The sequence below is a fragment of the Chiloscyllium plagiosum genome, unplaced genomic scaffold (assembly GCF_037043375.1).
Source record: "Chiloscyllium plagiosum isolate Xiang-an unplaced genomic scaffold, Cpla_swu_hap1 HiC_scaffold_21, whole genome shotgun sequence".
Lineage (NCBI taxonomy): Eukaryota > Metazoa > Chordata > Chondrichthyes > Orectolobiformes > Hemiscylliidae > Chiloscyllium > Chiloscyllium plagiosum.
In genome coordinates, this window is record NW_028270159.1 from 39848671 (window position 1) to 39875279 (window position 26609).

Sequence of the window (26609 nt, forward strand, 5' to 3'; positions counted from 1 at the left end):
ATTTGTGAAGTGCTCATTAAAAATCAATTTCTTATCCATCTTTGTAATTTGTTCATGACTTGGTGCCACTGTAGTCAATTATAACTGACACCTGTTGTCAAGGAAACAATGGCTTGAATTAAACACGCAAATCAGAGCAGTCTCTATCTACAAGCAGTTTTTTTTCCCTTATGCTTGTGAACACTTCTATACTATGAACTGCAAATATACCATTCTCAAGTGAGTAAAAATATTAAGCACCAGTGGGCGGCACGGCTGCACAGTGGTTAGCACTGCTGCCAGCACTGCTGCCTCACAGCGCCAGAGACCCCGGTTCAAATCCCACCTCAGGCGACTGACTGTGTGGAGTTTGCACATTCTCCCTGTGTCGACGTGGATTTCCTCCAGGTGCTCCGGTTTCCTCCCACAGTCCAAAGATGTGCAGGTCAGGTGAATTGGCCATGCTGAATTGCCCGTAGTGTTAGGTGAAGGGGTATGGGTGGGTTGCGCTTCGGCCGGTCGGTGTGGACTTGTTGGGCCGAAGGGCCTGTTTCCACACTGTAGGTAATCTAATCTAATCAAACAATGAGAGCACCTCCTTCATTGATAGGACCCGAGTGCGTGATGGATAATAGTTTCATGAAGGTAGAAAATCCATAGATTCAGTCAAGTAGATGGGTTACCACTGGGAAGAGTAGAAGAGGGAGCCAGGTGGTGCAGGAGTCTCTTTAGACTATCCTCACCTCAATCAAGTATGCTGTTTTGGATAAGACCGTGGCTGTCAGGGGAATGTAGCACTGGCAGCTAGGTTTATGGTACCAGAAGACCATAAGACATAGGAGCAGAAATTAGGCCATTCGACCCATCGAGTCTGCTCCGCCATTTAATCATGGCTGATAGGTTTTCGATCCCATTTTCTCGCTTTCTCGCTCCCATTTTCTCGCTTTCTTGCTGTAACCTTTGATCCCGTTGGCAGTCAAGAACTTGTCTGTCTCTGTTAAGCAATGGACCAAGACTGATTCTACTGTAATGATGAGTATATCAAATTCCAAGTGATCAGTTGTGATAGGGCACTCTCGAGTCAGGGGCATAGGCAGATGTTTCTGTGGTCAACATTTGAATGGTGTGTTACCTCCCTGGTACCAAGGTCAAGGATCTCTTGGAAGGGTGCAGAATATTCTCAAAGGAGAGAGTTACCAGCAGAAAGTCATTGTACACTTTGGTACCAATGACATCGGAATACAGGAAATTAGGTAAGAGGTTAAAAAGTTAGTCCTCTAAGGTAGTGATATCTGGATTACACCCAGTGCCATGTGCAAGTGAGAGTAGAAATAAGGCAGATGAATGCTTGGCTAAGGAGATAGTATAACGGACAAAGGCTCACATTTTTGGACCATTGTGATCTCTTCTAGTGACCTGCATAAGAAGGATGGTTTGCACCTGAATTGGAAGGTGACCAATATCCTGACAGGAAGATTTGTTAGAGCTGCTCAGGAGGATTTAAACTATAAAGGGAGAGGTCAGGACCCAAAGAAATAGTCAGTAAAGGGATATGTCTGAGGCTGGTACAGTAGAGAAGAGGAGTAGGTTAAATAGTCAAGACAGACAACAGCAAGGCAGAGAATGAGATAAGATTGATAAGTATAACTGCATTTATTTCAAATCAATAGGCCTGACAGGTAAGCAGATGAACTCAGGAATATCACAGCTATTACAGAATCACAGCCCAGGAATGTACAAGACTGGCAGTTTAAGTTCCAGGGTATATATGCTACAGGAAGGCTAGAAAAGGGGGCAAGAGAGGAGGGAGTGTAGCATTTTTGTTAAGGATAACATTATGTATGTAGGGAAGATATTCCTGGAGAACATCCAGTGAAATTATATGGGTGGAACTGAGAAATATCAAAAAGATGATCAACTTTTTGGGATTGTACTACAGGACGCTCAGTAGTCAGTGGGAAATTGAGAAGCAAATATGTAAGGTGATCTCAGATATCTTTAAGAATTGCCACAGTGTTAAAGGTTTGGATGGAGAAGAATTTGTTAAGTGTGTTCAAGAAAATGTTCTTCATCTCTTTGTGGATGTACCTACTAGAGAAGATAAGACAGGGCAGGTGACTGAGGTGTCAGTGAGGGAGCACTTTGTGGCCAGTGACCTTAATTTTATTAGTTTTAAAATATTATGGAAAAGGATAGACCAGATCTAAAAGTTAAAGTTCTAAGTTGGAGTAAGGTTAATTTTGACAGTATTAGGCAAGAAATTTCAAAAGTTGATTGGGAGAGGCTATTTGCAGGTAAAGGAATAGGTGAAACCAAGGAAAGCCAATGGATGTTACCTATCTCGAGTTCCAGAAGGCCTTTGATAATGTGCCACATTGAAGGCTGCTGAGTAGGATAGCGGCTCATAGTGTTAGAGGCAAGATACTGGCATGGATAGAAGATTGGCTGCCTGGCAGAAAGCAGATACAAAGATCCTTTTCAGGATGGAAACCAGTGATTAGTGGTGTTCCACAAGGGTCAGTGTTAGGACCACAACTTTTCACTTTTTGCATTAATGATATGGATGAAGGAACTAAGGGCATATTGGCTAAGTTTGCAGATGATACAAAGATAGGTGGAGGGGCAGGTAGTATGGAGGAGGCAGGGAGACTGCAGAAAGATTTAGAGAGGTTAGGAGAGTGGGCAAAGAAGTGGCAGATGAAATACAACGTGGGAAAGTGTGAGGTCATGCACTTTGGTAGGAAGAATAGAGGCATGGACTATTTTCTTAATGGGTAGAAAATTCATAAATCTGAAGTGGAAAGAGACTTAGTACTCCTAGTCCAGGTTTCTCTTCAGGTAAACTTGCAGGTTGAGTCGGTAGTTAGGAAGGCAAAAGCAATGTTGTCATTCATCTCAAGAGGACGAGAATATAAAAGTAGGGATGTACTTCTGAGGCTTTATCAGGCTCTGGTCAGACCATATTTTGAGTATTTTGTGCAATTTTGGGTCCCATACCTCAGGAAGCACATATTGGCCCTGGAGCAGGTCCAGAGGAGATTCACGATCACAGCAGTGAAAGATTTAACATATGTGAAATGTTTGAAGACTCTGGGACTATACTCAATGAAGTTTTGAAGGATGAGGAGGGAATCTGAATGAAACTTACAGAATACTGAACGGCCTAGACAAAGTGGACGTTAGGAAGATGTTTCCCTTAGCAGGAGAGATGAGGATCCAAGGGCATAGCCTCAGAGTAAAGGGAAGACCCTTTAGAACGGAGAAACGGCTTTAACCAGAGAGTGGTGAATCTGTGGAATACTTTGCCACAGAAGGCTATGGAGGCAGGTCATTGAGTATATTTAAAACAGAGACAGGTAAGTTCTTGATTGTCAAGGGAATCAAAGGTTACGGGGAGAAAGCGGGAAAATGGGATTGAAAAACCTATCAGCTATGATTGAATGATGGAAATGTCTCGATGGGCCAAACAACCTATTTTCAGCTCCTATGTCTTATGGAAAATGGATGGCCTTTAAAAATGAGAGAACAAGATTTCAGAGACAGCATGTATCTATTAATGCGAAGGGCAATGCTGGTTGGTGTAGGGAATGTTGCATGACTAGAAAAGGAGGAGGCGTATGGCAGATCTAAACAGCTGGGATTGAGTGATTCCCTAGAGGAGTATAAGTGCAGTGGGAGTATAGTTAAGAGGGCACGAGATATCTTTGGCAAATAGAGTTAAGGCGAATCCGAAGAGATCCTAAAATACATTAAGGATAAAAGAGTAACTAGGCAGAGAATAGGGCCTCTTAAAGATCAACAGCTCTCTATATGTGGAACCACAGGAGATGGATGAGATACTAAATGAGTCTATCATGTCAGTATTTACTGTGGAGAAACATATGGAAGTTAGAGAACTTGGGGAAATAATTAGTGATACCTTTAAAAATATCCAAATTGCAGAGGGGAAGGTGCTCGACGGCTTAAATCACATAAATGTAGATAAATCTCTCGTACCTGATCAGATGTATCCCAGACTTTGTGGGAATCTAGGGAAGAGATTGCTCAGCCCCTTGCTGAGATATTTGCATCATTGATAGGCACAAGGTAAGGTGTTGGAAAACTGGAAGTTGTCTAATGTGGTGCCACTATTTAAGAAAGTTGGTAAGGGAAAGCCAGGGAACTTTGGACCAAAGAGCTGACATCAGTGATGGCTAACTTGCTGGATTTACATGTATTTGGAAAGGCAAGGGCTGATTAGGGAGAGCCAACATGGCTTTGTGTGTGAGAAATCATATTTCACTAACTTGACTGAGTTCTTTTGAAGAAACAACAAAGAAGATTGATGGGGGCAGAGCAGTAGATGTTGTCTATATGGATTTCATTAGCAAGATTAGATCTCATGGAATCCAGGGGACCTAGCCATTTAGATACAAAATTGGCTTGAAGGTAGGAGATAGTAGGGATGGTGGAGGGCAGTTTTTCAGACTGGAGGCCAATGACCAGGTGCTATGCTGTAGAGACCAGTGTAGGGTCCCACTGCTTTTCATCATTCATATAAATGATTTTTATGTGAATATAGGGAGAATGGTTAGTAAGTTTGCAGATGACATTGAAATTGGTGGTGCAGTGGACATTGAAGAAGGTTATTTCAGAATACAATGGGATCTTGATTAGATGGACTAATGGCTTGAGGCGTGGCAAGTGGAGTTTAATTTAGGTAAATGCGAGCTGTTGTATTTTGGAAAGGCAAATCAGGGCAGGATTTACACTTATTGGTAAGATCCTGGTGATTATTAATGAACAAAGGGATCTAGAGGTGCAGGTTCATAATTCCTTGAAAGTGGAGTCGCAGATGGACAGGATAGTGAAGAAAACGTTTGCTATGTTTGCCTTCATTGGTTAGTGGATTGCCTACAGGAATTCAGCTGTCATGTTGCGGTTGTACAGGTTATTGGTGAGGCCAGTATTAGAATACTGTGTTCTCCCTGCTATGGGGAAGGTGTTGTTAAACTTGAAAGGGTTCAGAAATGATGTACAAGGATGTTGTTAGGATTGGAAGGTTTGAGCTATAAGGAGGGGTTGAATGGGCTGGGACTTTGGAAAAAACAGAGTTAATGCTTGATGTTCGCAATTCTTTTGACAGACTTTGCAATATAGGACAAGTTTATTCAGAAATCAATGTTATACTTATTCTGGTCCATACCCTGCTATCTGAAGCTGTAATCAACGAACAATGATGAGGAAAATAGCAGGTTTATTGTGGACATCAAATAAACATCATGTTGAACTATTGCCTTGTAATACCTCCCAATCCAAATGCATTGGCACTTTATGTGCTTTACACCTCCCTGATCCACACATGACTGACCACTAAATTATTATTAATACATGTGCACATGGAGGCTAGGGAATGAACAATGATATTTGACTATTAGGGGAAACCCATTGCCCTATATGCATCACATTCATCTGTAGCAGCAAGTATCAATTCATGCGACATCCTGTGTGGGCATAAAGTTAATTGATTGATTGATTGTCACGTGTACCAAAGTACAGTGAGAGCTTTGTTTGTGAGCAGTTCAGGCAGACCATAGTCTGCAAGGATGTATAGATCAAAAAGACTTAGACGGAGACACACAGATTACATTGCACAGGCCGTGCACTAGATGAGAGAATGGTTATAAGATATCTTAGAGTTAGATCTGCATTAGGGTTCATCCAAGGAATAGCATGGTGTTGGTGCTTTCATACTGACATGGTTACAATTGGACCTACACAATAGGTGTTGTGCAAAACCTATCAACTGTCTATATCTGTGATACTCCACACACAGTGTACTGTCACTTGTGCTATGGCATCAACCTCAGATGGTGTGTGTTTTGTTCTTTCTCACCTGCAATGGTTTAGTGTTGTCTCAGCTTTCCCATTTGAGGCAGAAGCAGCCCTCTCAGCAATGAGGACATTGGCTCTGGAAGTTTGTTTGGGTATCCGCGAGAGCATTTATCTCTGGGAGGCCCCAACACGCTAAAGACCTTCCTATGAGACAACAAAATTCATTCACAGAATAAGGGAGTTTCTGGCTTGGCCAGCATTTATTGCCCATCCCTAATTGCCCAGGGGGCAGTTAAGAGTCAACCACATTACTGTAGGTCTGGAGTCACATGTAAACCAGACCAAGTAAGGATGGCAGTTTCCTTCCCTAAAGGAGATTATGAACTGGATAGGTGTTCCCTATCTAGTGGCTCAGTGGATAGTACTGCTGCCTCACAGCACCAGGGACCCGGGTTCGAGTCCTGGCTCAGATAACTGTCTGTGTGGAGGTTGCACATTCTCCCTGTGTCTGCATGGGTTTGCTCCGGTTTCCTCCCACAATCCAATGATGTGCAGGTTGGGTGAATTGGCCATGCTAAATTGCCCATAGTGTTAGGTGATTAGTCATGGGTAAATGTAGGGGAATGGGTGGGTTGCTCTTTGGAGGGTCAGTGTGGACTTGTTGGGCCGAATGGCCTGTTTCCACACTGTAGGGAATCTACATTAGACTCTTATTTTCATTGAATAGAAATTTTGCCATTTGCCGTGGCTGGATTCGAACCCAGGTCCCCAGAACATTATGTGAGTCTCTGAATTAGCAGACACTACCATTGGCCCATCAGCTGCTCAAGCCGCCTTGATTTGAACTCCCAAGGGTTGGAATGGGGCTGGCAGGGTGAATGTGGAGGGCCTGCAAAGCTCCAGAGAGTCTCGAGAGGAGATTAGTTCCTCTTTAGGCTGGATACCTGGTACCTAACCTCCTCCCTCCCCACCCTCACAGTCTCCTTGTGGAAGGGCCATCTGGAATGACTTCCATATCTCCTATTTTCCTCTGTTGCCATGCCTGAAGTCTTGCATGCAGGTGGATGAGAATGAACAGCAGACCCGAGGGTCTCCATGGCAGCCTGCAGCCTATTCATGGAGGTATCCAGATAGTCACATGATTCATGGAAGTGTCTGGGTTATGAAGACCATTGCCTCCCACATACCAATCTGCTGCCCCTGTTCGTCCCTGCGTGCACGGACAAAGTCTCTGATTACCAGGATGGAGATTCTGTTCTCATCAAGCTGTTCAGAGGTGTTAGTACTGGGACTTTAACCTAGACCTCCTGGCTCAGAGGTATGGACAATACCACTGCATCACAAGATCGTTGTTTTTTTTTTAATTTTAGCTTGCAGCTATAACAATGTTAATTGAAACATAAAATCCTGAAGAACTACAGATCCTGGAAATGAGAAACAAAAACAGAAATTGCTATAAAAGCTCAGAAGATTTGGCAGTATCTGTGGAGAGAAATCAAAGTTAATGTTTCAGGTCCAGTGACCCTTCCTCAGTACCGATGGTAGCTAGGAAAAGGTTGTTTTTGTACAGAGTACACGGTGAAGGAGGGGGTAAGGAGTGAACAATTGGTAGAATCAGAGCCCAAAAAAAGAGGACAGTTGGACAGAAAAAGGAGTGGTTAAAATGTGACCCGGGAGAGTGAATAGCAGCAAATGGGGACGTTTAGTGTGTAACAATGAGTTGTGTGTAATTGGGGACCATGTGATAGCAAGGCCTGGTGTGTGAGAGTTGGGGTAAGGATATGGGAGAAGATGCCTCAAGCCTTAAAACTGTTGAACTCAAAACTGTTGAACTGTTGAACTGTTGAGTCCAATATTGATTTTTGAGTGCGAGCAGCAGCGGAGATAAGACGAACCCGGAAGACTGCAGCTAAGGTAAGGCAGTTTTTTTTAAAATTACTTACCAGTAGCGGACAGCAGTGTTTTCACTTTCACAGAAGGAGCGGGAGCAGCGGAGGAAGTGACGAGAACCAGAGGGACAGCTGGGAAGGAAAGCAGTGAGTATATATATCAGCAAGGCGGCTAATGTGGCAGGTGGAAGACGTGGCACATGTCTCTGCTGGCTACGTCTGTGGGAAGTGCACCCAACTCCAGCTCCTTGAAAACCGTGTTAGGGAATTGGAGCTGGAGCTGGTAATTAAGAAGAGTTACCGGGAGTTGGTCACTCCTAAGGCTCAGGACAAGGATAAATGGGTTACAGTTAGGGGGAGGAAAGGGGACAGTCAGACAGTGCAGAGATCCCCTGTGGACATTCCCCTCAGCAATAAGTATACCATTTTGGATACTGCTGGGGGGGATGATCTACCAGAGGAAAGCCATAGCAGTCAGTTCTCTGGTACTGAGCCTGACACTGTCGCAAAGAAGGGAAGGGGGCAGAATAGAAAAGTACTTGTGGTAGGGGACTCGATAGTTTGGGGAATCGACAGGAGATTTTGTGGTCAGGATCGGGATTCCCGGAAGGTATGTTGCCTCCCTGATGCCAGGGTCCGGGACATCTCCAATCGGGTGTATAAGGTTCTAAAAGGGGAGGGCGAACAGCCAGAAATCGTGTTACATATTGGCACTAATGATATAGCCAGGAAAAGGATCGAAGATATAAAAAGTGATTTCAGGGAGTTAGGATGGAAGCTGCAAAGCAGGATGAACAGAGTAGTGTTCTCTAGTTTACTACCGGTGCCACGAGATAGCGAGGCGAGGAACAGGGAGAGGGCGCAGCTTAATACGTGGCTGCGCAGCTGGTGTAGGAGGGAGGGCTTCAGATATGTAGATAATTGGGATGCCTTCTGGGGAAAGTGGGACCTGTACAAGAAGGACGGGTTGCATCTGAACTGGAAGGGGACCAATGTCCTGGGTGGAAGGTTTGCACAAGTAGTTCGAGAGGGTTTAAACTAGTATGGCAGGGGGGTGGGAACCTGAGCTGTATACCGGAGGTGAGAGTTGATGCAGATGAGGCAATAGCAAGAGGTAGACCAGCTAGTGGGAAGGATTTTCCTGGCAAGGAACCAAGGGATCAGTTAAAGTGTGTTTGCTTTAACGCAAGGAGTATCAGGAATAAAAGTGACGAACTTAGAGCATGGATCAGTACCTGGTGCTATGATGTTGTGGCCATAACAGAGACATGGGTTTCTCAGGGGCAGGAATGGTTGCTGGATGTTCCACGGTTTAGAGCATTTAAAAAGAATAGGGAGGGGGGGAAAAAGAGGAAGGGGTGTAGCACTACTAGTCAGAGAGGGTATCACAGCTACAGAAGCTTCCATTGTCGTGGAAGATCTGCCTACCGAGTCAGTATGGGTGGAAATTAGGAACAGCAAGGGAGCAGTCACCTCTTTAGGGGTTTACTACAGGCCCCCTAATAACAACAGGGAGATTGAAGAAAGCATAGGTCGGCAGATTTTGGAAAAGTGTCGACGTAGTAGGGTTGTTGTAATGGGTGACTTTAACTTTCCCAATATTGATTGGCACCTCCTTCGAGCAGAAGATTTGAATGGAGCTGTTTTTGTAAGGAATGTTCAGGAGGGTTTCCTAACTCAGTACGTTGACAGGCCGACGAGGGGAGAGGCCATTCTGGACTTGGTACTCGGCAATGAGCCGGGGCAGGTGTCAGATCTTGTGGTGGGAGAGCATTTTGGTGATAGTGACCACAACTGCCTCACATTCTACATAGCTATGGAGAAGGAGTTAATTAGGCAAAATGAGAGGATATTTAATTGGGGAAGAGGAAACTATGATGCAATTAGACATGAGTTAGGAAGCATGGATTGGGAGAAATTGTTCCATGGTAAAGGCACTATAGACATGTGGAGACTGTTTAAGGAAGAGTTGTTGCAAGTGATGAATAAATATGTCTCTCTGAGACAGGCAAGAAGTGGTAAGATAAAGGAACCTTGGATGACGAGAGCGGTGGAGCTTCTCGATAAAAGGAAAAAGGTAGCTTACATAAGGTGGAGGAATCTCGGGTCAAGCTCAGCTCTAGAGGATTACAGGCAGGCAAGGAAGGAGCTCAAAAATGGTCTGAGGAGAGCCAGGAGGGGGCACGAGAAAGGCTTGACAGAACGGATTAGGGAGAATACAAAGGCATTTTACACTTATGTGAGGAATAAGAGAATGGTCAAAGAAAGAGTAGGCCCGATCAGGGATAGCATAGGGAATTTGTGTGTGGAGTCTGAGGAGGTAGGGGAAGCCCTAAATGAGTTTTTTGCTTCTGTCTTTACGAAAGAAACAAACTTTGTAGTGAATGAAACCTTTGAAGAGCAGGTGTGCATGCTGAAATGGATAGAGATAGAGGAAGCTGATGTGCTGAAAATTTTGTAAAACATTAAGATTGACAAGTCGCCAGGCTCGGATCAGATTTGTCCTCAGCTTCTTTGGGAAACGAGAAATGCAATTGCTTCGCCACTTGCAAAGATCTTTTCATCCTCGCTCTCCACTGGAGTCATACCTGAGGACTAGAGAGAGGCAAATATAATTCCTCTCTTCAAGAAAGGAAATAGGGAAATCTCCAGCAATCACGTCTGTCATCTGCAAGGTGTTAGAAAGGATTCTGAGGGATAGGATTTATGACCATCTGGAAGAGCATGGCTTGATTAAATGCAGTCAACAGAGCTTTGTGAAGGGCAAGTCATGCCTCACAAACCTTATCGAGTTCTTTGAGGATGTGACTAGAAAAGTTGATGAGGGTCGAGCTGTGGATGTGGTGTATATGGACTTTAGCAAGGCATTTGATAAGGTTCCCCATGGTAGGCTCATTCAGAAGGTCAGGAGGAATGGGATTCAGGGGAACATAGCTGTCTGGATACAGAATTGGCTGGCCAACAGAAGACAGCGAGTGGTAGTAGAAGGAAAATATTCTGCCTAGAAGTCTGTGGTGAGTGGTGTTCCACAGGGCTCTGTCCTTGGGCCTCTATTGTTTATAATTTTTTTTAATGACTTGGATGAGGGGATTGAAGGATGGGTCAGCAAGTTTGCAGATGACACAAACGTTGGAGGTGTTGTTGACAGTATAGAGGGCTGTTGTAGGCTGCAGTGGGACATTGACAGGATGCAGAGATGGGCTGAGAGGTGGCAGATGGAGTTCAACCTGGATAAATGCGAGGTGATGCATTTTGGAAGGTCGAATTTGAAAGCTGAGTACAGGATTAAGGATAGGATTCTTGGTAGTGTGGAGGAACAGAGGGATCTTGGTGTGCAAGTACATAGATCCCTTAAAATGGCCACCCAAGTGGACAGGGTTGTTAAGAAAGCATATGGTGTTTTGGCTTTCATTAACAGGGGTATTGAGTTTAAGAGTCGTGAGATCTTGTTGCAGCTCTATAAAACTTTGTTTAGACCGCACTTGGAATACTGCGTCCAGTTCTGGTCACCCTATTATAAGAAAGATGTGGATGCTTTGGAGTGGGTTCAGAGGAGGTTTACCAGGATGCTGCCTGGAATGGAGGGCTTATCTTATAAGAAGAGGTTGACTGAGCTCGGACTTTTTTCACTGGAGAAAAGGAGGAGAAGAGGGGACCTAATTGAGGTATACAAGATAATGAGAGGCATAGATAGAGTCGATAACCAGAGACTATTTCCCAGGGCAGAAATGACTAACACGAGGGGTCATAGTTTTAAGCTGGTTGGAGGAAAGTATAGAGGGGATGTCAGAGGCGGGTTCTTTACACAGAGAGTTGTGAGAACATGGAATGCGTTGCCAGCAGCAGTTGTGGAGGCAGGGTCATTGGGGACATTTAAGAGACTCCTCGACATACATATGGTCACAGAAATTTGAGGGTGCATACATGAGGATCAGTGGTCGGCGCAACATCATGGGCTGAAGGGCCTATTCTGTGCTGTACTGTTCTATGTTCTATGTTCTAAGGCTGTAGAGTTCCCAAGCGAATAATCGAAACTCGGTTCCCTCGTTCAAAAGTTAAGCAGCCAAGTTCAAGATTTTCTTGAGTGCAAAAAAAAGAAATTTATTACTTACTAACCCTGGAAATGAACAATAAAACATGATATCAAACAAAAATACAAACACAGCAGTGAAGTTTTAAAAGGAGAGAGTGCTCAGTACAGACAAAAGGAATTACAGTTGAAAGGATTTTATCATCCTTGAGGTGGTAGGTTTTAACCTGACACTACAATTATTAATTGATGTTTTGTGTCCTCAGCAGTAGTAAAATTTGTTGTTTGTAAGCATCTTTGAGGTCAGAGTGAATGGACGTGTCTGATTTGTTCTTCTGTGGACATTTTCTTCAGAGAGGCTGAAAGTAAAAGCAGGGAGACAATACTCTCCAGTTCTATCATTGCAAATCATTTTTCTCCCCTCTCTCTTCTCTGCCCAGACAGAAAACAGTTGTTTTTCCAGATTTGTTTATGGGATGTAGGCATTATTGATCAACCAGTCCAGCATTCGTTGTGCATCCCTAATTGCTAAGAAAAATGACCTGTTTTCTTAAAGTGTTGATATTTCATAGGGTGTAAGGACTCTCGCAGAGCTGTTAGCAAAGCAGTTCCAAGATTTTGTCCCAATGACAGTGAAGGAACAGTGATATAGGTCCAAGTCAGGATTGCGTGTGACATTGATGTACACCTTTCCGTGTACCCATGCATTTGCTGCCATTTGTCCTTCCACATCATCAAGATTGTGAGTTCAGAAGGTGCTGTCAGAGTAGCCTTGGTGAGTTACTGCGCCACATCATGTGGAACACATCACTGCCACTGTACAACATTACTGAAGGGAGGGAGTACTAGAGTAAAGGCCTTAGGGACACAGGAGAGTTTTCTTTTAGTGGGAGTCACTGGCAGGCCTGCATTTATTGACCATCCCTGCTGTGGATCTGGAATCACATAAAGACTCAACCAAGTAAGGACAGTATCTTCCTCCCCTAGAGGGCATTCATTTTTTCCCCCAATAACTGACAATGGTTTCACAGTCATCATTAGACCCTTTGTCATTGATTTTAAATTCCTCCATCTACCATGGCAGGATTTGAATTCAGGTCCCCAAAGTATTTGGCTGAGTCACTGGACTGCTACGCCATTACATTACTGGTGAGACACTCCAATGGTGGATTGCCAACACTTGTCCAACTGCACGACCACCTTTCAAAGTTGGTAAAGCTGCAAGTGATTCCAGTCTTTTCAGGTGGCTCAATGGTTAGCACTGCTACTTCACAACACCAGGGACCCAGGTTTGATTCCAGCCTCAGGCGACTGTCTGTGTGGAGTTTGCACATTCTCCCCATGTCTGTGTGGGATTCCTCCAGGTGCCCTGGTTTCCTCTCACAGTCCAAAGATATGCAGGGTAGCCATGGAAAATGTAGGGTTACGGGAATGGGGGGGGTGGGGTCAGTCTGGGTGGGATGCTGTTCAGAAAGTTGCTGTGGACTCAATGGGCCAAATGACCTGCTTCCACATTGTAGTGATTCCATGATTCTTTTGGCAGACATCCGGTGAATGACAAGTTATTCCAGAAATGGTGTGTGGTAAGATGGACTAAAATCAGGCTACAGGGTTGCTATAGAGATGGGGCAAGTAGTTACTAAGGTAAGTTTGGTAAGATAGGGTGAGAAATTCCACCAGGTCTCAGCAAGAAAGCTTGCAACAAACTCAACCCAACTGGCACTCTATTAAAAGAATTTAAAATTTGGCCTGATGTTAATCTCATCTTAGACTGGTTCTTGTTCAGTGATGATTTCATGAGTTAATTCAACCTGTGATCAGGTGATCACTACAGGCATCTTAAGTCAGAGCCTTTCCTTCTGTAAAACTATTTTAGTCCATGAGAATTGAAATCCAATGTTGGAAGTCAAAAATGGCTGCTTTATATCTTACTATGGCTAGTAAACTAGGTCAAAGTGTGTCGGAGCTAGGGCAGGAGTCAGGATCCCGGAAAGTAAGATTACAGAGATGGTCTTATACAGAGAGGTCAGATGCTGCAGTCAAGAGACCAGGGAATCAGAGACGGCTAGTGATCATACATCCAGAAAGACATCCTGCCAATGACACTGCAGAATAGCACAGAGCATGGAATGCTTAAAGTCTAACAAATGTCAGGGCAGTACTCAAAGCAACAGAAAATTCTATCCAGCAGGGACAATATGGTCAGTTGCAAGATCAGAACAGTGCTGCCTGTAATGGAGGTGCATTTGCTGATAAAAATGATTGTTCCTATCAAGCGTACAATTCATCTCCCATGCACCGTTTCTTCTAATTTTTCTTTCTCCTGTGAATAGAATGATGATCAATGTGTGTGGGGTTTCCCAACATCCATCTAGTCACACAGATTAGAAGGAACATTGCTCCTATATGACTATGGCTAAAATACATTATTGATTCCCAATCTTCTGGAACTGTCTCTGACTTTTAATGTGTTTAAAAATAAGAACATAAAAGCTGTGGCAGCACGGTGGCTCAGTGGTGAGCACTGTTACCTCACAGCACCAGGGACCCGAGTATGATTCCAGCCTCAGGCAACTGTCTGTGTGGAGTTTACACATTCTCCCCATGTCTGAGTGGGTTTCCTCCGGGTGCTCCGGTTTCCTCCCACAATCCAAAGATATGCAGGTTAGGTGGATTGGCCATGTTCAATTGCCCACAGTGTTAGGCAGGGGTAAATGTAGGGTAAGGGAATGGGTCTGGGTGGATTATTTTTTGGAGGGTGGGTGTGGACTTGTTGGGCCGAAGGGCCTGTTTCCACACTGTAGGGAATCTAATCTAATCTAATCTAATTAGGAGTAGGCCACCTGGCCCATCGAGCCTGCTCTACCATTCAATAAGATCATGACTAATCTTTTAGTGGACTCAGCTCCACTCACCCACCTTCTCACCGTATCCCTTAATTCCTTTACGGTTCAAAAATTTATCTATCTTAGCTATAAAAACACTAACCGAGGAAGCCTCAACTACTTCAGTGGTCAGGGAATTCACGGATTCACTCTCCTCTGGGTGAAGAAGTTCCTCCTCAATTCAGTCCTAAACCTGCTCCCTCTAATTTTGAGGCTATGCCCTCTTGTCCTAGTTTCACATGCTAGTGGAAAATCCTCTCTACTTCTTTCTTATTTATTCCCTTCATAATTTTATGTTTCTGTAAGATTCCCCCTCATTCTTCTAAATTCCAATGAATATCATCCCAGTCTACTCAGTCTCTCCTTGTAAAACAACCCCCTCAACTCCAGAATTAACCTAGTGAACCTCCTCTGCACCCCTCTTGTGCCAGTATATCCTTTCTCACATAAGGAGACCAAAACTGCATTTGGCCTCACCAGCACCCTATACAGCTGCAACATAACCTCTCTGCTTTTAAACTCAATCTCTTTAGCAATGAAGGACAAAATTCCATTTGTCTTCTTAATTACCTGTTGCACCAGCCTCCACAAACACCTCAACCTCCATTATCTATTTGACAATCATTGATCTCAATTCTGGTTATGTTGTTATTGTCCTGCCGTAGGCAGCAAATCATCTGCTGTTACTTATTGATCTGCTCCTGCGCTTTTTTAATGGATATTTTTATTAAAAATTTAACATATTTTTACAAGTTTACAAATAAAAAAAAACCCAAGTATAAACATTGATATACAATTAACTCTTAAATAAATAATAATCAAAATTTAAAAAAAGAAAAATAGAGAGAGAAAAAAACAAAACTCAACTAACTACTAATCTAACCTATAACTAACCAGAGTGTATAATTAAGTCTCTTACATTATTCAAATAAGAGAAAAAAAAAACGGATAACACAGAAATTGGGTAGTGAGATACATGCTTGGAATGTATTAACATCAAATGTAACAAAATCTGTATTCGTGTGGGATTCCTCTCCCAAGGGGCCCTGGACCAGCCAGGTTCGCAATCTTAATTAAATAAAAGCCCTTGTTAGGATGGCCGAAATATCTGTACTTATACAATTCAAGAAGGGCTGCCATATTTTATGGAATAATGCGGTCTTTTGGTGCACCATATTTGTAAGGAAGTCAAGGGAATACATTCCATAATTAATCTGTGCCAATGTGAAAGTCCAGGGGGCCCTCAGCCACCCAGTTAACAAAATATTTTTCCTTGCACAGAAAGAGAGAATAGAAAATAATCTCTTCCCGTGTATATCCAAGGAGAGTAAGCTCAAAAAGCCCAAAAGGAGAGATACAGGGTCCACTCTAATTTCCGTTCCGAAGATTTCTGTCAGAGCACTTGCTACTTTAGTCCAATATCTACGGATCTTATAACTGGTCCATAAGCAATGTACAAGACTGCCCACCTCTATTTTACATTTGGGACACATTGGAGGTGTTCTTGCCTTAAAATTTGCCAATCGATCCAGTGCTATATGTGCCCTATGAGGTATCTTCAACTGAATAGCCTGAGTTCTGTTACAGATGATGATTCTTCTGGTGTTTTCCTAAATGTCATTCCATATTTCTATAGAGATTTCTAGTCCCAAATCCTGATCCCATGTTTTAAGCAGATTGTCGAAATCTCCCGATACTTCATCATGTAATAAATGATAAATAGTACTAACGGAAGATACCCCCATTGGCCATAGCACTCTACGTTCTCTATCTGATTTATAAAGACTATCTATTAACATAGTCTTCTTCTGTATGTAATCTCGAATTTGGAAGTATCGAAAGAGGTCTCCATTAGGTAATCCAAATTTCTGACGCAGCTGTTCAAAAGACATCAGGACCCCTTCTTTAAACAGATCGCCTAAACAGGAGATACCCCTGGATCTCCAGAGTTTGAAAATGGCATCTGTAAGCCCCAGTTGAAATCCTATGCTCCCACTATCGGAGCTTAGGGGATGTTTTATGTGAGTTGCCCTCATTTTGCCGCATTATATTCCAAGCTTTAATTGTGTTTAGTATTGTAGGGTTTTTACAGTGATCCGTAATGATTTTTGTCTTGTCTGAAAATAAAAGGTTAATAAGTGAGCATTTTACTTGAGAAGCCTCGATGTCCAGCCAGATTGATTGCGGGTCAGACAAGACCCAATCAGCTATGTAACTTAATAGGGAACTTAACTGATACTTCCTAAAATCTGGGAAATCCAATCCTCCCCTTGCCTGTGGAAGCTGTAACTTCTTCAGCTTAATGAGGGGCCGTCTATGATTCCAGATAAAGGAACCCAACCAGTCATATAATTTATGTAGTGCCAGCCTCGGCAGCATCACCGGAAGCATTCTCATAGGGTATAGGAGACGGGGCAGGGCTTTCATTTTAATTAGTGCTATTCTACCTAACCAGGAAATTGGAAGGTCTCCCCATCGCTGGAGGTCTTCCATCATCCCTTCCAGTAAATGCACAAAGTTAGCCTTGTATAACTGACCAAATACTGGGGTAATAAAAATGCCTAAATATAAGAAACCCTCCAGGGACCACCGAAAGGGCAAGTGGGATCCGTCCAATAAGTTGGGTATACTAGTGAGGCCACCCATTGGCATAGCCTCCGATTTTGAGAAATTAATTTTGTAGCCTGAAAATACACTGAATGTATTAATAACTTGGATTAAGGGAGGCACGGACATCAAAGGATTACTGAGAAATAGAAGAACATCATCTGCATAAAGGGTAATTTTATGTTTACCTGTACCAATCCCCGGGGCCGTTATATTAGGGTCAGCCCGCATAGCTTCTGCTAGTGGCTCAATTATTAGCGTAAATAGCAATGCGAGAGAGGACATCCCTGACGGCAGCCCCTATCCACACTGAAGCTATCCGAGCCTAATCCATTGTTAATCACAACTGCCTTGGGATTACTATATAATGTTGAGACCCATTTGGTAAACACCTTTCCAATGTCAAACCTTTCCAATGTGTAAAACAAATATGACCATTCAACCCTATCGAATGCTTTTTCCGCGTCTAATGAGACTACTACTCCTGGTATCTTTCCCTGATGGCAGGCTTGAATCACATTCAAAACCCTTCTGACATTATTAGATGATATACGACCCTTAATAAACCCCGCCTGATCCTCCTTTATGATATGTGGCAATATCCTTTCTAGCCTCAATGCTAACATTTTAGAAAGGATTTTAAAATTTACATTTAGCAAGGATATTGGTCTGTATGACGTACAATCTTCTGGGTCCTTTCCTTTTTTAAGGATAAGAGAGATATTCGCCTCTTTCAGCGAAGGTGGGAGACAGCCCTGACTGTATGAATAGTTAGGAGAGAGTGAGGTCTGCAGATGCTGGAGATCAGAGCTGAAAATGTGTTGCTGGAAAAGCGCAGTAGGTCAGGCAGCATCCAGGGAACAGGAGAATCGACGTTTCGGGCATAAGCCCTTCTTCAGGAATCAATGAATAGTTATACATGTCCATAAGTGGACCAGCCAATATTCCTGTAAATTTTTTATAGAATTCAGCTTGAAAGCCATCTGGGCCAGGTGCCTTACCGCTCTGAAGTTGCCTAATTGCATCAAGTATTTCTTGGATTGTTGGGGGAACATTCAAGACTGACACCTGTTCCGGAGTTGGGTCTGGAAAGGTCAGGTTTTTAAAAAATGATCATGAGTCAAAATACCCGTACTTTCCTTGATAGACGTGATAGTTTGAGGGGCCTTCTTTTTCTTTGCAAGAAATGCTAAGTATCTACCAGGTTTATCGCCAAATTCATATAACCTTTGTTTTGCAAATAATATTTCCCTCTTAGCCATTTGGGTAAGCGTGGTGTTTAGAGCTATCCTAAGGGCCGTAATCCTTTGCAATTTGATAATAGAAGGTCTGTTAGCGTATGCTGTTTCAGCCACTTTTAAGCGAGCTTCAAGCAGACGCTGTTGTTCTCCCTTTAATTTTTTCTGGGACGCTGAGTATGAGATGATCAAACCTCGCGCGTAAGCTTTGATGGTCTCCCACATCATTGATGGCTTGAATTAATTTCTAAAAAAGTTTTAAATTCTTGAGAGAAGTACTTTACAAATTTACTATCTTTCATCAGGAAGGGGTCCATATGCCAATGCCGGGGGGATGTCTCATTGTTCCTCGCCTTGATTTCCATATATACAGCAGCGTGATCAGAAATTGCTGTCCTGCCTATTTTACAGGATGATATGGAACTTAAAAAAATCGAAGGGTCAAAAAACATATCGATTCTGGTATGACATTTATGTGGATTGGAATAAAAAGAAAAATCTCTGTCCTATGGGTGAAGGCGTCTCCATACGTCTCCTAGTCCTAATTCTTTGTTCAAATCCACCAATTGTCTAGATCTGGGAGATACTCTTGCAGTACTCTTGGGAATCCTATCTATTTCCGGATCCATTATACAATTAAAGTCTCCCCCTATAATTGTATGATGAGCACCGAGAGCCATCAATTTTGAGAAGGCTTCTGTTATAAATTTAAAAGGATGTGCCGGGGGGGGGACAATACAAATTTAAAGCCCCATATTCCTCTCCATTTATAAGGGCTTTAATCAGAATATATTGTCCAGATTCATCTTTTATCTGATTTAGGATTTCGAAAGGGAAATTCTTCCGAATAAGAATCACAACTCCCCTGCTTTTTGAGCTAAAAGAAGAAAAAAAGGCCTGATCAAATCCACCCTGTCGTAATTTCAAGTGTTCTTTATCCAACAAGTGTGTCTCCTGTAGGAGAGCTATATCAACCCTTTCTTTCTTGAGGTTTGATAATATTTTCTTCCTTTTGACTGGTGAATTACTCCCCTTGACATTCCAGGTGCACCACTTAACCGATTGATCAACCATAATCGTCCGGGCAAATCCGAGACCCCTCGGGATGGGAAACCCTATCCAGAATATCCCGAGCATAGCACATATAAAATTCACAAAAATAAAGGCTCTCTAATACACTCACAACAGAAGAATAAAAAACTATTTCGAAATAAAAAAAATAAAATGTATTTAAATGGAGATTTTCCCCTTTGTTCCCAGGGGGTATCACTTCCTTTCCAAAAATCCATTGTATCCTCTCCCAACCAGTGTCCCACCCTTGACCCAGGCGCTCCTCAATAGGATGAAGAAAATTCAAATATACTACAGAGCGAGAGTTAACAGTGAGCACCCTGTCAACCCCACCCCCCCACCCGCACCAACACCTGGATATATTTGGTAAAGTTAATACCATGTATAAACATATATAACTATAAAATTACAGCTTGACAAGTAATAATTGAATATAATAATACAAAATAACAAGGGAAAACAACCCCGCTCCTAAAGACAGAGATAAAATAGAATAAGGTAACCACCTCCCCTCACCAACATTAACTATACCCCCCGGCCTATATATAGAATTAAAAAAAGGGGGAAAAATCGTTAAGTAGAGAACAAATAAATAAATCCCTCTCCCCACCCCCCAAGATAATATTAAACAGTAAGGTTAAAAAAAAGATTAATATATAAAAAAAGGAGGATATAAACTGGAGTGGGGGGAAAGCAAAACAACATCATTTAACTCTTACAATTTATCTAAGAGAGTCCAAAAATTCCTTGGCCTTTTCTGGCGATCCAAAGTTATACACGGATCCTTCATGGTTAAAGTGTAGCGTTGCTGGGTAGCACAAGGAGTACTGAATATTTAAGTCCCTTAAACACTTCTTTGCTTCATCAAACGCCTTCCATTTTTGGACCAGAGCTGGGGAAAAGTCCTGGAATAACATAACCTTGGATCCTTTATAAATCATGGCTTGGGGATCTTTCCCAAGATTTCTGGAAGCTCCTAAGAGTATCTGCCTCTCCTTGTAGCTCTGCAACTGGAACAGGACCGGGCGTGGGCGCTGGTTTGAGCCGGGCCTGCATATTGCAACGCGGTAGGCCCATTCAAACCTTACCTGGCCTGATCCAGCCTCCAGATTTAAAAGCTGTGGAAGCCACTGTTCATGGAACAATGTAAGCTGGCCTTCTTCTTCCCGTTCGGGAAAGCGCAGCAAACAAATATTTTTTCGATGACCTCAATTCTTGAGGTTATCAATGTGATTCTCTAAGGTCCAGTGCTTTTGCAGCGCGGCCGAGAGTGAGTCCCATCGGCTTCGGGACTCTTCAATGAAAGCGTTGATCTTCGCATCGAGTTTGGAGATTATTTCCAAAGGCTCGCCACCGTAGGTAAGTCCCCCGGGGCGGCTGCGGATGCCTCTGCTGTAGCTGGGCAGGGTGGGGAGGGGTTCCTGCTTGCTGAGAGCTGCGGGCTCCCTTCCCTTTAGTCATTTTTACTGGAGATTAAATTGTTTAAATTCAATACTAAGCAACTAATTACATTAAGTAAAAACTATTTTAAATGATTTGTTGAGTGTGGTGGGGGTGGGTGACCCCTTTGCCCAAGTCTTGGGAGGAGCATGTAGACTCAGACTTGCTGGGTCGCCGCCATCTTGGATCCCCGCTCCTGCGCTTTTATACTTGGAGCACCACAAGGCTCTATCTTTTGCCTGTCCAATTTCTCACCTACACATTGGCAAATTTAACTGAAAACGTGATGCCGGATTCTATTTGAATGTAGATGGCATCAACTCTACTTCACCAGTACGACTTTCAACACCTCCACCACTCTAGTAAGTCTCACTACTGATCCAACATCTCATATTGAATGTAGTCTCCCTAGATTTGCTGGGTCAGCCAAAATGAGGAAAAATTAGATTAGATTACTTACAGTGTGGAAACAGGCCCTTCGGCCCAACAAGTCCACACCGCCCCGCCGAAGCGCAACCCACCCATACCCCTACATTTACCCCTTATCTAACACTACGGGCAATTTAGCATGGCCAATTCACCTGACCTGCACATCTTTGGACTGTGGAAGGAAACCGGAGCACCCGGAGAAAACCCACGCAGACACGGGGAGAAGGTGCAAACTCCACACAGTCAGTCGCCTGAGGCGGGAATTGAACCCGGGTCTCTGGCGCTGTGAGGCAGCAGTGCTAACCACTGTGCCACCGTCAGTCAGATGGTGATCTAATCATTAGAAGGCTGCTATGCCATCTCTTAAGTAGTTTTTGGAAGGGATATGTATGTGTGTTGAAATTTAGTGATGTAACTCATTAGGAGATGTACTGAACTCGTGACAACTTGTTGACAAAATAAAGTATGGGTGACAACAGGGCTGTGCTATGCAGATACCAAATGGTTGTTTGGGAGACACAAAAACTGGAAGGTAATAGCTTTTATGAGCAACTGTGAGCAGGTTGGTCTGGTTTTGTTAAAACTGAGAGATTAGCCTCCTTCCAGGGAAAACAAACAGGTGGTTTAACAGGTGAAAAGTCAACTGAGCGTGGTAGATGCGGTAGACTTTGTCAGTGGTCAATTGATCTATCACTGAAGACTAGACAGTGTGAAGGATTGATCACACAGGCAGCATGCATGGAAAGGAGGCTAACAGAATGTGCTTCGTAAGCGATATTCATCTATCTCTGAACCAGGAGTCATCAGTCAGTGATTGGAATGGAGGAGGCTGATCACTTTTTCTGGTCTGATTGTCAGTTCTGTTCACAGCTCACTTGTATTTTTTTCAGAAAGCTTGTGATGTATTCCCATCATTGCAGCATGATGATATGCACTTTGCTTCAATAAAGGACAGCTAGGGATACCCCATTATTAGGACTGTTTTAGTTTAACAATATCCAGAGTAAGGCTGATAGACTAGGAGAGGTAGGAGTAATAACCTACAATATCAGAGAAGAAAACATTTCCTCTATAAATTTTGGCAAGACTGAAGCTTTTGTCTTTGTGCCATATCTTATCCTCTCATCAGACAGAGCAGGACTATTCCCTCGTGACTGCAAGCTAATGCAGCATTTTAGCCGGTTACCATAAGTCTCGATACCATGCAGGGGTAAGCTCCAGCTGTTTGTCTGAACAGCCCAGGCTGCAGAAGCATTACTTAAGCACTCCAGCTTTTGGTGAGCTATGGATCAGGAAGTATAGCTTTCACCGTCAGCCAGTTCTGTAGCTGTGCCGTGGTTTCTGACTGGAGTTAGGAGCTAAGTATGAAGGGAATATTCCTCATCACCACTTCCCATTTGCCCCCTCCTCCCAGAGTCAATAGATGTGAAGCGGAAAAAGCACAGCAGGTCAGACAGCATCCGAGGAGCAGGAAAGGCAATGCTTCAGGCTGAAACATCAGCTTTCCTGCTCCTTGCCTGACCTGCTGTGATTTTCCAGCTTCACATCGATTGACTCTGGATTCCAGCATCTGCAGTGCTTACTGTCTCTGTGGCACCTCCTCCCACGTTCCAAACACAGTGTTGCTGGACTTATTGTACTGTTGTATCTTGGGCAATGTAATTTTAGTGTAACAAGGTTATATGATCATTTACCATTGTAAATATTGATGCATGATTTATAATAGAACTCTAAATGATTTGGATATGAAATATGATTTTTAGCTATTCCCTGATATCCAAATTTGCTTCACCTAAATACTACAATTGACGTCAAATATGTTTACAGGACAATGATTGATATACTAATAAGTGGCCAGTTACACTATACCGAGAAGTCCTATAAAAGTAGGTTTCCTCAATGTGTGTCTGCAATATGCATTGTTCTGTGATGGTCGTTCCTTGCTGCAGTTCCACACTCTTACCACTGAGTGGAGCTGGGAAGCTTTTTTTGAATTTCTTAATTGTTGGAAAAGAGAAAATCTTCTAGTAGTTGGAATTATTCCCAGCAAAGTTAATTATCCAAGCCCCTGGAATGTGACAGCAAGAATCCCTCAAAGAAATATCTGTAAAAGTACCCGGCAAACTGGTGGCAGAGTTGGAATTTCCAACAGGAGCTCCTCTGCTCTGCTTGTTCTTTTTAGCTTCTATTCTCTCTCTCTCAGCAGTCACAGAACAACGCGTGTCGTGAATACTGAATCCCGGAATGGTGCCTGGGGGATGCCAAATTCCAGAGCGGTGCGTGGGGAATACCGAGTCCCACAGTTCTCCGTGGTGCATACTGAGTGCCAGAGCGGCATGAGGGGAATCCGGAATCCCAGAGCAGTGCAAGGTGAAGTGAGTCCCGGCACAGCGTGACTTCCCTTGTTGCTACCGAGTGCCAGTTAGGAGCAGACTGGTGACTGGGGTGATTTTGGACTTGGGCCTGTGGTTCCATGAGCTGAGCTGCTGTTGTTTGGAATGCTTACCGGACTGTACTGTAGTGTTATAACAACCTCATTTCTAAGTTATTCTTAGACACTATAAATAATGCTACTGCTTTCCTTTTAATCCTCTTTTATATACCAATACTTTTTGTTAACTCGTAAGATTTGTTGCTAGGTACTTGTACCTATGATGGCACCATTAAAAGCAGCCATTGTAAAAATATTTCACCGTACTTCTGGACTTGAGTACAAGTGACAATAAAGTATACTCAACAGCTAAACAATTTTTAGTCTTTTCTAATATCCACAGTTGGTTGACAGTTCAGTTCACGGAGAGGATATAAAGCAGCCCATATCACTGGCTCTGAAAATCATCCCAGCTTGGATTGACAAATGACAATGCTCATTTTATGCAAGTGACTCTGCTAATGACCTGCGATAGGGTTGGGATTAGTGTTAGCCTCACCCTAACCCTTTTTCCAACAATACAGAGCCCATCCGCAATGCCCCAACCTTCAGCAGTATTACCCTGGCTATATCCACCAATATCACCATTGTAGAGTGGTCACTACTCACTCATAGTTAAAGTAGGCCCAGCCAAATCAAAATTTGACTTCACAAGGAGGACATCATTTCAGTGCTCTGTAAGAAACCTCTCATCGTTTGCTCAGTCCAAGCCTTCTTATTCAGTTCGAAATGTGAAAACTTGAATCAGATCAAAAGCTCATAGCTCAAATGAAACCCTCAGGAGACTCTAAACAAGCTGCTAAAGCAAACAGATTGGTGATATTGGATACAATCTCTAATCTGTTGTCCACCAGCGTTTGGTAGCTGCTGCATCTACAGGATTCACCACAGCAACCTATGAACTTTACATCAAACATTAAAATAAACAGAGCTGCAACATCATGAGAACTCTATCATTTCCAAGTCACTGGCTTAAGAATCTGTCTCCAATCTTTCATTTGGATTGAAAGATGAAATTCCCTACCCAGCATGAATGAGGATTCCAGTGACACAGTAACCCTGCCCTCATTACAATCTCACGGATACCTGGAGTGGACAATAAATGTGAGCTCTCTTCAAAAATAAACTCACATTCTCTCTCTCGCTCTCTGTCTCTCTCTAACTGGCTAGACATTGTTCTTTGACTCTAATTGTGACATCGTAAAGATTTACAAGGATGTTGCCAGGGTTGGAGGATCTGAGCTACAGGGAGAGGCTGAACAGGCTGGGGCTGTTTTCCCTGGAGCGTCGGAGGCTGAGGAGTGACCTTATAGAGGTTTACAAAATTATGAGGGACATGGATAGGATAAATAAACAAAGTCTTTTCCCTAGGATTGGGGAGTCCAGAACTAGAGGGCATAGGTTTAGGGTGAGAGGGGAAAAATATAAAAGAGACCTAAGGGGCAACTTTTTCACGCAGAGGGTGGTACGTGTATGGAATGAGCTGCCAGAGGATGTGGTGGAGGCTGGTACAATTGCAACATTTAAGAGGCATTTGGATGGATATATGAATAGGAAGGGTTTGGAGGGATATGGGCCAGGTGCTGGCAGGTGGGACTAGATTAGGTTGGGATATCTGGTCAGAGAGGTTGGACCGAAGGGTCTGTTCCATGGTGTACATCTCTATGACTCTATGACTCTATCTTTGATATAAGGTAAGCGAATTGCTATTCCTGTTGAAGTCAAATCCAGAATTTGGAATAAACTTTGACACTGCTCAACAATAACTTGAAAAAAAAATCAATTCCCTCATAATTCAAGTTCAGTTTTATCACATCGTTATTCCAGCCACATCATAATTACGAGGTATCAGAGTTTAAAGATAGGTTAATAAATTTGAACGTGATTAAGGAAAAATATAAATTTACAATGAACAATTTTGTAGCTATATTTTTGCAATGCATTATTTAACTGACCCACCTTAAACCTTTGTTCAGAGCTCATAACACAAACAACACTTCATTCCAAAAGCTGTTAAAACTATCACTGTAAATCGCATCATGTCAGATACAAATACTCATTTACTCCACAGTTCAGCTTATGTTTGTTTTGTTTTGTTTCAGATGTGAAGAGTCCTGGATAGCTGACAAATACATGTACTCACCAGAGGCTCCTTGAAGTCAAAGAATGCCCTGTAAATCCTTTGATTTCCAGCAGTCATTTGTAACTTTGCATCAAGCTGACAGAACTCAAAAAAATTCAGAAATGGTTTTAAACAGTCAGCTTTATTTCAGCTTTAAGTTCATTCAGTCTTCTTTATGTTCTGTCCGACGTGTTCAAAATCTGCTGACTAAAAGATCAAATGGAAAGATTATCTGTGTAATGTACAGCAGTGAGTCTTTGAAGGAAAAAGCTGCTTTATTTACATGGACAACATATGCGACATAATCAAGTGGATTCATAATTACTTTGGGGACGTGCAAGACAGTATTTAGAAATATCAGGCTACTCACAGCCCACTGTAAATGGATTTCCTGTGGTGCTGTTTATGGATTCATGATTGTAGCAGCAGGGTGTAATGGGCAATTTAAAATTAACATTCCTATCAATTGATCCATTTCCCTTCCCTAGTGTAATTCGCATTTCACGAAACAAGGCTATCAGTTATTGTGCATATTAATTAAAGAGCAATTAATGATAAAATATGCAACATTTAAGCATGTTCTATTTACATTTGTTCCAAAACCCATGCTTTAAGTGCTTGCTTTCTGCACATTCCCGCTGAAATTGGACTGAAGCTGATGTTATATTAAATTA

At 42.8% G+C, this 26609-nt stretch overlaps 1 long non-coding RNA gene across 1 annotated transcript in view; it reads right to left on the reverse strand.

Annotated features, from left to right (window-relative positions):
- The window catches only part of LOC148146134 (uncharacterized), an 89684-nt gene extending 63575 nt beyond the window's left edge, over positions 1–26109 (reverse strand). The window contains exon 1 of the long non-coding RNA XR_015760786.1: positions 25957–26109. This is a non-coding gene — a long non-coding RNA (uncharacterized LOC148146134). The remainder of the gene's footprint in view (positions 1–25956) is intronic.
- Between the last annotated feature and the right edge of the window lie 500 nt (positions 26110–26609).